The sequence below is a fragment of the Alligator sinensis genome, unplaced genomic scaffold (genome assembly GCF_000455745.1).
Source record: "Alligator sinensis unplaced genomic scaffold, ASM45574v1 scaffold505_1, whole genome shotgun sequence".
NCBI lineage: Eukaryota > Metazoa > Chordata > Crocodylia > Alligatoridae > Alligator > Alligator sinensis.
Window position 1 is genome coordinate 255,503 of NW_005841940.1, and position 12,772 is coordinate 268,274.

A 12,772-nucleotide genomic window follows, 5' to 3' on the forward strand; every position below is an offset into this window, starting at 1 on the left:
GGTCTGTCCCCCTTTCTCATCCCCCCTCTCCCTTGTCTACTTCTTTCCCAGTTTTTTCAATTGTCACTGTCATCGCCGCTTTCTTCTCTCTCATCATCTCTGCCACCTTCGTCATCATCATTATCACTGTCGTCACTCTCTTTAGGGGGTCCATCCCTAAACAGTCTGTGCCAGCCCATCCTTTTCCAGGGATGAATTGGAAGATGGATGATCCCCACCATCTCCATCATCCCCCCCTTCCCCCCATCACCATCATCCCCACCATCCTCATCATCTCCTCCTCAACGCTTTCCGCTTTCTTGTATTATCCTTGCATCTTGTTCAGTCCTACTTTGACACAGGCATCTATTGAGAGGTCTGTGCATCTGTATACAAGCAAAGTTTTGGCCTTCCACAAGGTATTTCTAAAGCAGGAAATTATTTGGTCAAGCGGGCTGTTGGGGTCCCCTTTTGCTTGGACAGGTCCCTAGACAGTGCCGCTTCTCTGGTCCGGGTTGTGATTTCTGTCACTTTTTTTTTTTTGCAAAAATATTTATTTCTGTATTGTGGCAGGGTACCTTTGGTGCCTGCCACTTTAAGTTTTGAGATCAGGCAGCAGGGTAGCCTGCAGGTGTGGGCTAGCCCTAATGAGGCAGTCATACCACTGCAGAAGAACCCTGGGATAAGAGGAGAGGGATGAGCTGCCTCCATTTTAGATCCAGGCTCTCAGGACTGAGGCAGCAGTCTGCTGCTGGCAGCTGGAATAACAACACCCAGCTCAACTGCTGCTTGTAACATCTTGGAGGTAAGGGCAGGAGCTATGGGGATGGCAGGAGGCTCCTGGTCCTGGGTATGACTTGAAACTGCACCCTGCTAGGGAAGGATGGCTTGGTGGGACTGCCCGTGGTGGGCCAGTTCCCCAGAAATGCTAGGCCAATTGCCTCCCCAGTGAAAGGAGGGTAGGGGTGCCTTATAACCCCAGCCCCCACTACTCAGTGGGTAACTAGGACTGGGAACAGACAGTGGGGGGAGGGGGGACAGGCACACCTAGAGATAGGTATGTGAGCCCCACAGGGGTATAAGACCACAGAGGCCCCAGAGAGGGGGAGAGGAAGAGAGTGGCCCCAGTGAATGGGACAGAAGTTGTGTGTGGCTCGCCCAGAGTAGGGTATACGGTGGCACCTGAAGGACTGGGTGTTGGTGGGTACAGAGTAGGGTTGCATGGGGTAACCTGAAGGGCTGTACGAGGGGTGTGCTGGGTAGGGTTGCAGGGCCAGCCTGAAGGGCAGCACATGGGCCAACCCCCACATGAGTGAAAACAGGAGCAAGTTGCCCAGTGAGGGGCTAGAGGCTGAGCTCCACCCAGGGCAGGGCATAAGGTTGGTGCCTTGTAGAGTAGGGAAGCTCGAGCAACCCAAAGGTGCTGCCTGTGCACCGACTAGCGTGAGAGTAGGTAAGCCTGGTGGCCCAGGAGGTCACTCAAGAGGAGCAGGGCAGGTTGAGAGCGTCCCAGTGAGGGACAGTATGTAAGAGGCTCTATGAGACGGGGTGGATTGAATAAGACCCAGTCAGAGGGGACAGAGTGCAGGAGTAGAATGGGAGAGGCCCAGCCAGGGGCAGAGCCAAACCAGCCTTGGGCCAGAGTTATGATCTATCTATGATGCCATCTGCAAAGCATGGAACATGGTGTAGGGGTGGTACGGAACCATGTACAGTGGCCCCTGGCATCAGGGCATTAAAATGGGCAGCCTCCTCCCACATTTTATACCAGTTCTCAAACAGCAGGTTGTGGCAGGTGAGGTTGAGCAGACTACCCCACGTAGACAGGTGAGTGGGCCAATGTTGAGACCTGGCCTTAACTGGCCCCCTGTCATATATATATCTAGCTATATATAGATATACATATATCTCTGTACCTCTAACAACCTGTCAAGTGACCCCTGTGGTTTACCTGGCAGATCAAAACATACTTTGACAGTTAAAGTATTGTAGTCCCGTTACACAGTTTGGACCACGCACCCACACAAATATCACCATTCCAGTGCTATCACTCATTGTTCTTTCAGGGGGTTTGCCTCTGAAAAGGTCTATGCCAGTCCTCTCTTTACCATCTGAGGTCTGCCATTTCTTCCCTGTCACCCTTTTCTGTCTTTCTGTAGCACCAGTACATTTTACTCAGCCCCATTTTAATACAGCCCCAGACTGTGGTGTCCACATGTCTGTTTATGAGCAGGTTTCTGGCTTTCCACAGAGCATATCTGAAGCAGGAGATAAATTGTTTGAAGAGAGTTGCTGGGGCCCCTAGTTGTTTGGTCAAGTGCCCCTAGAGGATCACTTCTCTGGTCAGGGTTCTGAAAGCTGTCACCACCAGGAGGAGTGCCTGGATTTTCTCCCACACCTCTCTGGCATATAGGCAGTCCCAGAAGAAGTGGTCAATCATTTCTGCCTGCCAGCAGCAGGTCTGTCTCGAGCAGTTCTATGGACCTCTCTGCCCTGCACTGTTTTTCCATGCCCGTACAGGGAGTGCCTGCTGGGCTGCCTGCCAATTTACATCTCTGTGCTCCTTCTGCAGGTCCTTGTGGAAGATTTATTCCCACACAGCCTCGCAGCTTTCTACCAGGTAGAAAGTCCACAGGTGATGTGATGTCTCTTGCCCTTACCACCTCCCGTATCTTGCGGTGACTCACTAGGGTTGCTAGGGTAGCCTTGTGCAGCTTGTATTTCTCCTAGATCTCTGTCATCATCTTGAGTACAAGCATTTTCCTCCATACTCCTTTGACAACAGGACAGTACCACAGGAGATGATCAATTGTCTCTGCTTTCCATGGGCAGGTTTCCCTGGGGAAGTATGGTTTATTTCTCTGCCCCTCCATGTAATGCTGTGCCCATGCCTCTTGACACTGCTTCATAGTTTCATAGTTAGTAGGGTCAGAAAGGATCTGAGCAGATCATCAAGTCCAACCCCCTGCCATGGGCAGGAAAGCATGGGCAGGTGATTATCTAGCCTCCTTATGAAGACCCCCAGGGTAGGAGCAAGCACCACTTCCCTTGGAAGTTGGTTCCAGATCCTAGCCATGCTTCTCTGGGAAGTTGTTTCCAGATCCTAGCCATGCTGACTGTGAAGTAGCGCCTCCTGATGTCTAGCCTGAATCTCAGTCAATTTATGGCCATTATTCCTTGTTACTCCCGGTAGTGCTCAGGGGAACAGGGACTCTCTCTCCCAATGCCTGCTGGTCTCCTTGTCAAGTTTATAGATGGCCACCAGATCCCCTCTCAGCCTTCTCTTGTGGAGGCTGAACAGGTTCAGGTCCCTTAGCCTCTCCTCATAGGGCCTGCCCTGCTACCCGCCTGATCATGCGAGTGACCCTCCTTTGAACCCTCTCAATGCTATCCACATCCCTCCTGAAGTGTGACACCCAGAACTGGACGCAGTACTTCAACAGCAGCCTGACCAATGTCACATAGAGGGGGAGGATCACCTCCTCAGACCTGCTCGTGATGCATCTGTAGATGCATGACAAGGTGCAGTTAGCCTTACTAATCTGCAAATTTGAACAAGGTGCTTTTCACCCCCTCGTCCAAGTCACTGATGAAGATGTTGAACAGTGTGGGCCCAAGAACCGAGCCCTGGGTGTATGCCTCCTTTTTAGCTTTGAGATGTTCCTGGATGCCTTTGGTGAGCCACAGGGGCTTTTGAGCACTCTTGCCTCCTTTGATCTGCGTTGGGACTGTCACCCTTTGGGCTTGGAGGATGGTCTTCCTGGACTCCCAACTCCCCTCCCCTCTGGAACCTCAGTGCCTCCCCAACTAGTCTCCTTACCTCATTGAAATCCCCCCTCCTGAAGCCAAGGGTTGCTGCCTTGCTGCAGGCCTTTGACACCCTGCGCTGGATGATGAATTCCAGTAGGCGATGATCGCTATCGCCCAGGTGGTCAAGAACCCACAGTCCTCTCCAGGTCATTGCCTGTGGCCAGGACCAGGTCCAACAAGGCATTTCCCCTTGTGGTACTGTGCACCTCCTGGTTAGGTGGAGGTCCTGTAACTCGGCTAGGAACCTACGTGAGTGGTCAGACCTGGCTGACTGCTCCTCCCAGCAGATGTCCAGATAGTTTAGGTCACCCATGATGACCCCGTCCCTTGACTTAGCTGCCTCTGCGAGCTGACCTGAGAATTCCTGGTCCAGCTCTTCTCCCTGGTTGGGTGGTCTGTACTAGACCACACCATTAAGTCCCTTTCATTAAGTTACTAGTGTGCAGACTCTTAGACACACTGTCTGCCGACTTGAAGCTCTGAACAGCAGCAAAAGCCTTCTGGCCACTTAAAGCCTCAAAGACAGGCTCCTAGGCAAAGACATCCTGAAAGGGTGCAGATCCAAATGGTCCTTCCCAAATAGGAGCCTCAGGCCACACCCCAGCTCAGAAACCATCCATGACATCCCACTGCCACTCCAGCCACTTTGACCACCAACACAATGCTCCTGGCTTGCACAAAGGCATGGTAACTCCCGTTCCAGTGTAGGGGCTCATGTTTTTCTCCCACATCCTGGGGAACCATCCTAACAGATACACCTGCCCCCACCCAGCTCCTTCCCTCATCTCACCCTGCCTGCAAGCACAAGTATGCCACCTCCCAACAAAGCTGTTCCTCTGCATGCAAAGGCCAGTCCCCCTTGAGACTACTGATAAACACAAGAACATATGCAAGAAGGGTCTGCAAGGGTACCACATAAACCAGTGGTCACAAACTAGTGTAGTGTGGGTCCACTGGTAGATCTTGGAGCCTCTTGAAGTTGATCCAAGGCTTGAGGGCGGGGCTGAGTGCCTGCGTGCATGCACGTTCATGCCCCAGCCCAGCAGGTCAGTCTGTGGGGCAGGGAAGGGGCAGGGGCTAGATTGAGGCCCCCACAGTGAGGGACAGTGCTACAGAGCAGGGATACGCTGAGTGGGGCCCCGGCCAGGTAGGACTTACCTGCTGAGGAGGTGCACCCCCAAATAATTTTTTCTCCCTCTGACTCAATCTGCCCCCCTTTTCCCTCCCCAGAGACTTACCTGCTAGGGTGGGGAAGAAGAGGGGGTGGCAGCAGCATATGGTAGATCTTGGGTTGTTTTCAAATAACAAAGGCGATCTTCTACTTAAAAGGCTTAGAGACCATTGACAAACCAATGTACCCACACTACACTGAGCTGAGAAGAGTCTGATACACAGGTTTCCCCAGACTACAAAATTATAAGAAAAAGAACAAAAATACAGAACTGAAGACATTTAAAGCTTAACACAAAAATAAAACCCTAAAGCACATTCAAGACAAGGAATAGATCCAGAAGAAAGAATCTGCCATTCTAATCTTCAACTATAAGAAGGATATTAGCCTCGGCAGAGGCTCCCAAAAATTGCTCACGAAAGCTATATTTCAAGCTCTCAGAGCAGGGTATTGGGAAAAGTTTTCAACTAGCAATAATTGTGCCTCAGTTTAACCTCATAGGCTACAATACTGCCACTGCACAAAGATAAGGCTAGTTGGTCAATGTGACCCTGCCCAGTTTCAGGGCACTCCTTCTCAGGACACAGTGAGCTCCACCTCAAGTCCATGCTGCACTTAGCCACTTCCCCATTGGCCTTCCCATCCTGCGGCAAGGGTGCAAGTGGGGGAAAAAGCCAGTTCAGGCCCAGCCAACCCCTGCTGCTGGGGTATTCTGGGTCACCTAAGTAACCTGTCCTCTCTGGGAGCCACAGCCCATTTCTCCTGGACCCCACTCCATGCCCCCAGTATCCAGAGATCTCTTTCCATCCAGAGACTGCTTTCAGTAACTGAGGGTCACAACTCAGAACAGGCACCTGGTTGGGGTCCAAAATGCGAACAGAACTAAGGAAGGAGGCAGCTGGTTGTCTGAAACACAGCGGCAGGGACAGGTCATACCTGTAGTACTGGTTCAGCTTCACAGCTATTGCCTGGAACAGCTCCTGTGTCCCCTGGTTTTCACAAGGACAGCTTGACAGTACTTGTGATGCGCTGTGTTTAACCTAGCTTATCAAATCCATCAGCTTGTTGTGTGCATAGTGGATCACAGCCTGCTGGCCTTTGAACCATGTTAGAAGCTCCATGAACTGGGTGGCATTGCCACCCACAAATGGCACTTGATCTTGAATTTCACCACACCTTAAAAGATCATGAAGCTTAAGAATGCACTGTGTGCTGGGTATGATTTCCAGCTCCTCACTCACAAACTGCTGGTAGTACTGCATAACTTGGCGTGGTAACAGATTGTATTGAAACACAAATTCCAACTTGTGAGCACAGGTTCTGGTGGCAGCAGCACAATCCCATGTGAGTACCCACTTTGACTGTCAATGGACTCCCTGTACTGCACCTTACGGCCTGGACAGTGCTTGAAGGCTTTCTTGAAAGAAGACACCACACTATCTACATTGGGGAACTGTGTGCTCTAGATGTCACTTATTAAAGACAGAATGTGTCCACTGCAGGTGACATGAGCTGCAATGGGCAGCATTCCTTGGAGCACATCAGAGAAAGCCTTGCGTATGTACATGACATTGCTGGACAGGAATGCTGACATCTTGTTAAATTCTAAGTCATCGCTTACAATTACCTTCACCATGACCTGAGAAATGGTAGAAAAATTGACAGATGTGAGGTGGACTGGCTTTGTTTGAAACACAGGCAGGTCCCAGTCTGTCCAGCTCTCTGGTACAAATAAAATGTGCAGCACATAGTCTTGAGGGTCAATGGCTTCATCAGCCACAGTGGAGAAAGAGGCAAACTCTGCCAATTGCATCTTTTGGGGACCACATGCAATGTAATGTTTTTTTGTTTCTTTTGAAAAATATACTTTATAGTTATATAGTTATATATACAGCATCCCGGATAAGCATTTCTACACAAAACTTGAAACACATTTAAAACCTGTGTACCCGTTACAATGGTCACCCATGCGCATCTGCTCCTGCGCGATCCCATGCACCCATCTGCAGTCCTTTCCATAACACAGTCTCTTAGTTTTCACCCCGCTGTTGGGGTTTACATTATCCACTTATTCCCTGTCTTTGTTGTACTCACTGTTGCTCTCACTGTTGCTTCCAAAGCTATCACTGCAAGGAGATAGTCTTGGCAAAGCTTGCTGGTGCACAGAAAATTGCCAGCATTTGCCAAGTTTTGGTACATGTACATCCATAACTTTGGGTGATCAAGTTTCTCCACTAGGATGTTCACCACTGTGAAAGCCTTCATGAGGGAAAATGCCGCCTCTCACTGCCAACTTGCTTTCCGTGGTCCTTTTAAAAAGTGGGGACACAGTCCCTCGTTCCTTGCTCTGACCTTCAGCCTCTGCAACAGCCTTTTGCTTCCTGCGTGCCTTGGACTCTAAATGTCGATCTATACTGTACTTGTTTTCCTCAACACATCCAGAGTTACATTGCAGGCAGTACAGAACAGTCTGCCTCCATCTGCATTCAAGGTCCCTGCAGGATACCGTTTTACATGGTTCAGTGTGGAAATGTATTTGGCCAACTTGGAGGATTTCTCCTTAGTGGGCATGCTAAAGCATTCTCCTCAGGGGGTGCGTCTACATGTTTATTAAGGCGCAGTAGTGCCACCAAACACCTTTTTAGTAGCACTACTGTGCAGTAGCCTAATAATACTGCACAGTAATGTATTACTATTTGTGCTGTCACGTGCTATTGCGCAGTATTTTTAGGCTACTGCGCAGTTACCATCTCGTGCAGATGAGCACAGGCGGAACCAGTATGCCGTGTGGAAGATCTGCTCCCAGATGGCCTGGCAATCAACATCGGGGAGCAGCTCTACAGTTGATAGCATGTCTCTGGCTCTGACTGTCTTCTGTATCTTGTGGTTAGACATATTTGGCAGGCTTTCATTGTGTAGCCCGTGCTCACTCTGGAACCTGATATTTTTTAAGGAAAATTTTTCTTGCCCTGAGTCAAATAAGCCAAATCCATTCCAAGTCTGCAAGTCATTCAAGAACCATATGTGACCCTACTACCAGCAAGCATGCAACATATCTGGAGCTTCAGATGCTTCCATAGCCTTTAGCAGTGTCGTGGAAACACACGCAGCATACTTTTGGGTCAGGTCAGCAGAAGCTTTTATTCAAAAGAAACTACAGCTGTAGGGGGGACTCCAAAGTGACATGGATTTCCCAAGCACTTGGAAGGGGTCCCCCCCCGAGCAAAATCAGGAGGCTTATATACTTTTTAACAGTTGCTTACAACTCACGTGATCATATAGTGAAATTAGCATGAAAAGCGGCTATAATATTACTTCATTATTTCTTTGCTGTAATCAGGATGGGAACTAATGGGGGAGGCGAGGTTAGTTCACAAACCTCCTTCTTGCACCTGCAAATCAGAGTTGTACATACTTTTTGCTATCTTCAAGGCCGCGGTGAGCGAAGCAGTTGCAGAGGAGTTACAAAGAACAAACACTTTCTCTTATCTGTTCTACTATACAGAGCCAGCAATTCTCCACAAAGCGGTTATGTCATCTTATAACTAAAATAATCAAAGTTTAAGGCACATATTTTTTCTGATTCTACAGCAGGCGTGCTACATGTGGGCCTGAACCTACAGACTTGGAGATCGGATACCCTGGAGATTTATTTACCCTCAGCCATACAGCTACAGGAATAAGCTAGAAAGGAAGAATAAGAAGAACAACCTTCTTTTAAACTTTTTCATTTTTCAAACTCAGAAAAAATGATAGCCTTCACATAAACTACTGAAAATTGCCTACTACAGCTGTATTTAAAGTCATCAGGGCAAGGTAGTGGGAAAAGCTTTCAACTAGCAATGATTGTTTCTCAGTTCAACCTCATAAGCCACAATACTGGTAGTGTACAAAGATAATGATGCTAGCTCATGTGACCCAGTCCAGTTTCGGGGCACTCCTTCCCAGGTCGCAGCGAACCCTGCCTTAAGCCTATATTATACTCACTGGCTTTCCTACTGGGGTCCCCATCCTGCTGCCATCTTGTGTTGGGGGGAAAAGCCACCCCACAACCAACTGGTCAGAAACTGTTCGTCCATTGCCTTCTTCTGATGCATTATGGGTCACATTTTTCTGAGTAGACCAGGGGCAGGCAGTTATTTTGGGTGGAGTGCAGCTTAATGAGCTTTGGTGAGCTGTGGAGGGCCACAAGGGTAGCCCGCCCTTTGACAGGTGCCCCACCCTCTGGTCGACATTTTGGGACTAGAGGTCTCATCCCCTAACCTCTTCGCCTGCCAGCTGAATTTTTTTTTTGTAAGGAAAATTTTTCGTGTTCCAAGCCAAATCAATTCCAAATCCATGAGTAATTAAAGACCCATATGTGGCCCTGCTACAGCAAGCATGCTCCACCCCCGCCTAGAGCTTCAGATGCTTCCAAATCCTTTGGTAGGCATCCGACATGCAGGCCCAATCCCAGAAGTTTGGGGTTCGGATGCCCCTGAGTTTCTCTTGCTCTCAACCGTATGGCCGCAAGGGCAAGCCAGGGAGGAGTCTCCCATTTCCACCATTTCCATAAAGTCAGCGTGTCGGTGAGATTCTCCCACTGGAAGTCGAAGTGGGAGGCTAACTGTGAGGCTCTCATAGGGAGTCCAGTCCATAAGCAGACAAGGGTACAACCCCCCACTACACAGTGCCATTTTAATTGCATTACCTCAGTCAGGGTACTGCCCTCTGCCACATTCGTGGTCTTTCCCTGCCCTGGGAAAGCTTGGTGGCCATGGTATTTACCCTAGCATCTGAATTTTTCTTTTTAAGGAAAATTTTGTGTGTCTTAAGTCAAATCAATTCCAACTCCTTGTATCACTCAAGAACCATATGTGTCCCTATTATTGACAAGCATCCTCCCCCCTTGCCTGGGGCTTCAGATACTGCTAAATCCTTTGTAGGGCACCCTACATACAAGCCAAAGCCCAGAGACTTGGAATACAGATGCTCCTAAGTTTTATTTACTCTCAGCTGTAGAGTCATAAAAGTAAGTTAGAAAGTTAGAACAAGAAGCACAACCATCTATTTTAACACCCCCATATCTATTTTTCAAACTCAAAAAAGACACCAGCCTCTACAGAGGCTGCCAAAAATTGCCCACCACAGCTATATTGCAAGCTGCTAGAGCAGGGTATTGGGAAAAGTTTTCAACTAGCAAAGATCATGCCTCAGCTCAACCTCACAGGCTATGATACTGCCACTGCGCAAAGATAAAGCTGGTAACTCATGTGATGCAGCGCAGTTTCAGGGCACCCCTTCCCAGGACACGGCGAGCCCTGCTTTAAGACTATATTATATTTGCTGGCTTTCCTACCAGGGCTGTGGAGGGCCACAAGGATAGCTTCACCCTTTGACAGGTGCCTCACCCCCTACTCACCATCTTGGGACTAGATGTCCCACCCCTAACCCCTTTTCCTGCCAGCTGATTTTTTTTTTTTAATTAAAATACAGGGGCAACATGTAAGGGGTACACGCAGGTGCACATGCACCCCCTGAGTGTGGCGGTGCACCCCCTACAAAAAGGCGGTTGCCACTCGCCACCCCAATGCAGCGTCTGCAGGCGGTTCACGATCCTTGCTGGCTGCTGCTGATGCTGCTGGCGGTAGCTGTGGGTGGTTGCTAACCCTTGGTTGGTGCTCTCCTCTCCCTTCCCTCCTGCTGCCGACAGCGCTGGCAGTGTCTGTGGGAGCTTCCCCCGCTTACCGCGCCACTCCCGCCACCACTGCTGTGTTCCCGCCACCACCATGCCCCACCCCCAGCTGCCAGGGGCATGACTTGTTCATGTTAAAATAGATTTCATAGATTTCATAGACATTAGGGCTAGAAGGGACCTCGGAAGATCATTGAGGCTAGCCTCCGGCCCCAGGGGCAGGAAGTCAGCTGGGGTCAAAGGATCCCAGGAAGATAAACATCCAAATGTCTCTTAAAGGAGTCCAGAGTAGGTGCTGGCACCACTCCTGGAGGCAGTCTGTTCCAGGTCTTGGGGGCTCGGACAGTAAAGAAGTTCTTCCTTATGTCCAGCCTGAAATGGTCTTGGAGGAGTTTGTGACTGTTTGACCTTGCTGTCACTTGGGATGCTCTGGTGGACAGGCGTTCCCCCAGATCCTGATATACACCCCTTATATACTTATAGGCAGCTACCAGGTCCCCCCTGAGCCTGCGCTTTTCCAGGCTGAAGAGTCCCTTGGCTCTCAGCCTCTCATCATAAGGTCTGTTCTCCTGCCCTCTGATCATGCACGTGGCTCTCCTCTGGACTCTGTATACAGTAAAAGCTCTGTTAACCGGCACCTTACAAGCCAGCATGTTCTATTAACTGGCATGCTGGCTTCTAAGGTAAAGTGAAACCAGTAGTGCCTACGGCGGCACTTCCAGTTTCTCCGAGCCCCCACAGCCCAGGGCACAGCAGGCTGTGCGGGGCCTGCCTCCTTGTCCCTCAGGGCCTGCGGGAAGAGCAGCGATGCTGTGGGAGGGGCAGCGATGCCCCAGACGTGGCGGGAGAAGCAGCAGCCCAAACAGGCAAAGACACCTCTTCAGGCCGCTCAGTTAACTGGCATATTTTGTTATCCGGCACCCCCCATTTCCCACAGGTGCCAGATAACAAAGCTTTTACTGTATATATCTATCTATCTACATTTAGGTATATATATACATCCTCTATCACAGACCGCCATTACACCTTTTCTTTTCCAAACCACCTTAATAAGCCCACACACCCGTTACAATAACCACACCCGCTCTCCTGGGCCCACGCGCACCCACCTTCTGCCCTTCCCTAACCCAAACACAGTCTCTTACTCCCAGGCCCGATTTGGAGTTTCCCTTCTCAATTCATTCGCAGTCCTTGTCGCTGTTGATGTCGCTCACTCCCCCTGCTGCTGATCCTGTTGTTGTTCTCCTTAGTGTCTTCAGGTCCAGTTGTGTCATTGTCCCTTTCGTTCTCCCTGTCCACTTCCTTTCTTGGGGGGTGGTTTGAACAGCCTGTGCCATGTGTCTCTTTTTCAGATGGAGTTGGCTGCACCCTCTCCATCTTCTCCCACCGCTTTCTGGTAGTAGGACTGGAGTTTGCTCAGAAACATTTTAACACAGTCCGTTTGCTCAAGCTTAACGTGACTGTATATCAGAAGATTCCTACATTGCCACAGGGCACTCTTGATGCAGGACACAAACAGGTCAAAGCGGGTTGTCTGGGACCTCTGATGTTTCATCAGGTGTCCATACAGCACCGCCTCCCTTGTCATCAACCTGATTCCTGTCACTTCCTCCAGGAACCGGCTTACCTTCTTCCACACTCCCTTGGCATAAGGGAAGAGCCAAAAGAGGTGGCTGATGGTCTCATTCACACCTTGGCAGCTTTCCCTGGAGCAGCTGGGTCTAGACTCTCATCTCGCTCTGTGCCTCCATGCCTTCACTGGGAGTGTGCCATGAGCTATGAGCCAGTTCAAGTCTGTGGTTTTTCCTTAGGTCTTTCTGGAAGATCTGGTCCTAGATGGTCGGCAGTCATCATCAGGGAGCAGGTTCATGGTCAATAGCCCATCTCTGTCTCTTACTGCCTTTTGTATCTTCCTGTGGTTTGGACATGGTATCTGGGGTTTCCTTCTGTAGCCTGTACTTGCTCCAGAAATCTTTCAGCACACTGTAGAACCAGGAGCGCTCCATGGTGCGCAGTCTCCCTCTGGCTAGAGCGTACACTCCCCACGGTCTCAGAAGGTGACCTGTAAAATACTTGACAAGACAGGCTGTTTTGGACTCTGGCCCAGTTGCCAGCTTGCAGATCCGGCTTGTGTATCA

General features: G+C 49.9%; 3 non-coding genes across 3 annotated transcripts; all 3 read right to left on the reverse strand.

The window, feature by feature from the left end:
- Positions 1-5,347: 5,347 nt before the first annotated feature.
- On the reverse strand, positions 5,348-5,488 carry LOC112549624. Its single transcript, XR_003093134.1, has one exon. It is a non-coding gene; the product is annotated as a U4 spliceosomal RNA (small nuclear RNA).
- Positions 5,489-8,718: 3,230 nt separating this feature from the next.
- LOC112549627 lies at positions 8,719-8,857 on the reverse strand. Its single transcript, XR_003093137.1, has one exon. It is a non-coding gene; the product is annotated as a U4 spliceosomal RNA (small nuclear RNA).
- Positions 8,858-10,055: 1,198 nt separating this feature from the next.
- On the reverse strand, positions 10,056-10,196 carry LOC112549625. The gene has a single exon (XR_003093135.1). It is a non-coding gene; the product is annotated as a U4 spliceosomal RNA (small nuclear RNA).
- Positions 10,197-12,772: the final 2,576 nt, after the last annotated feature.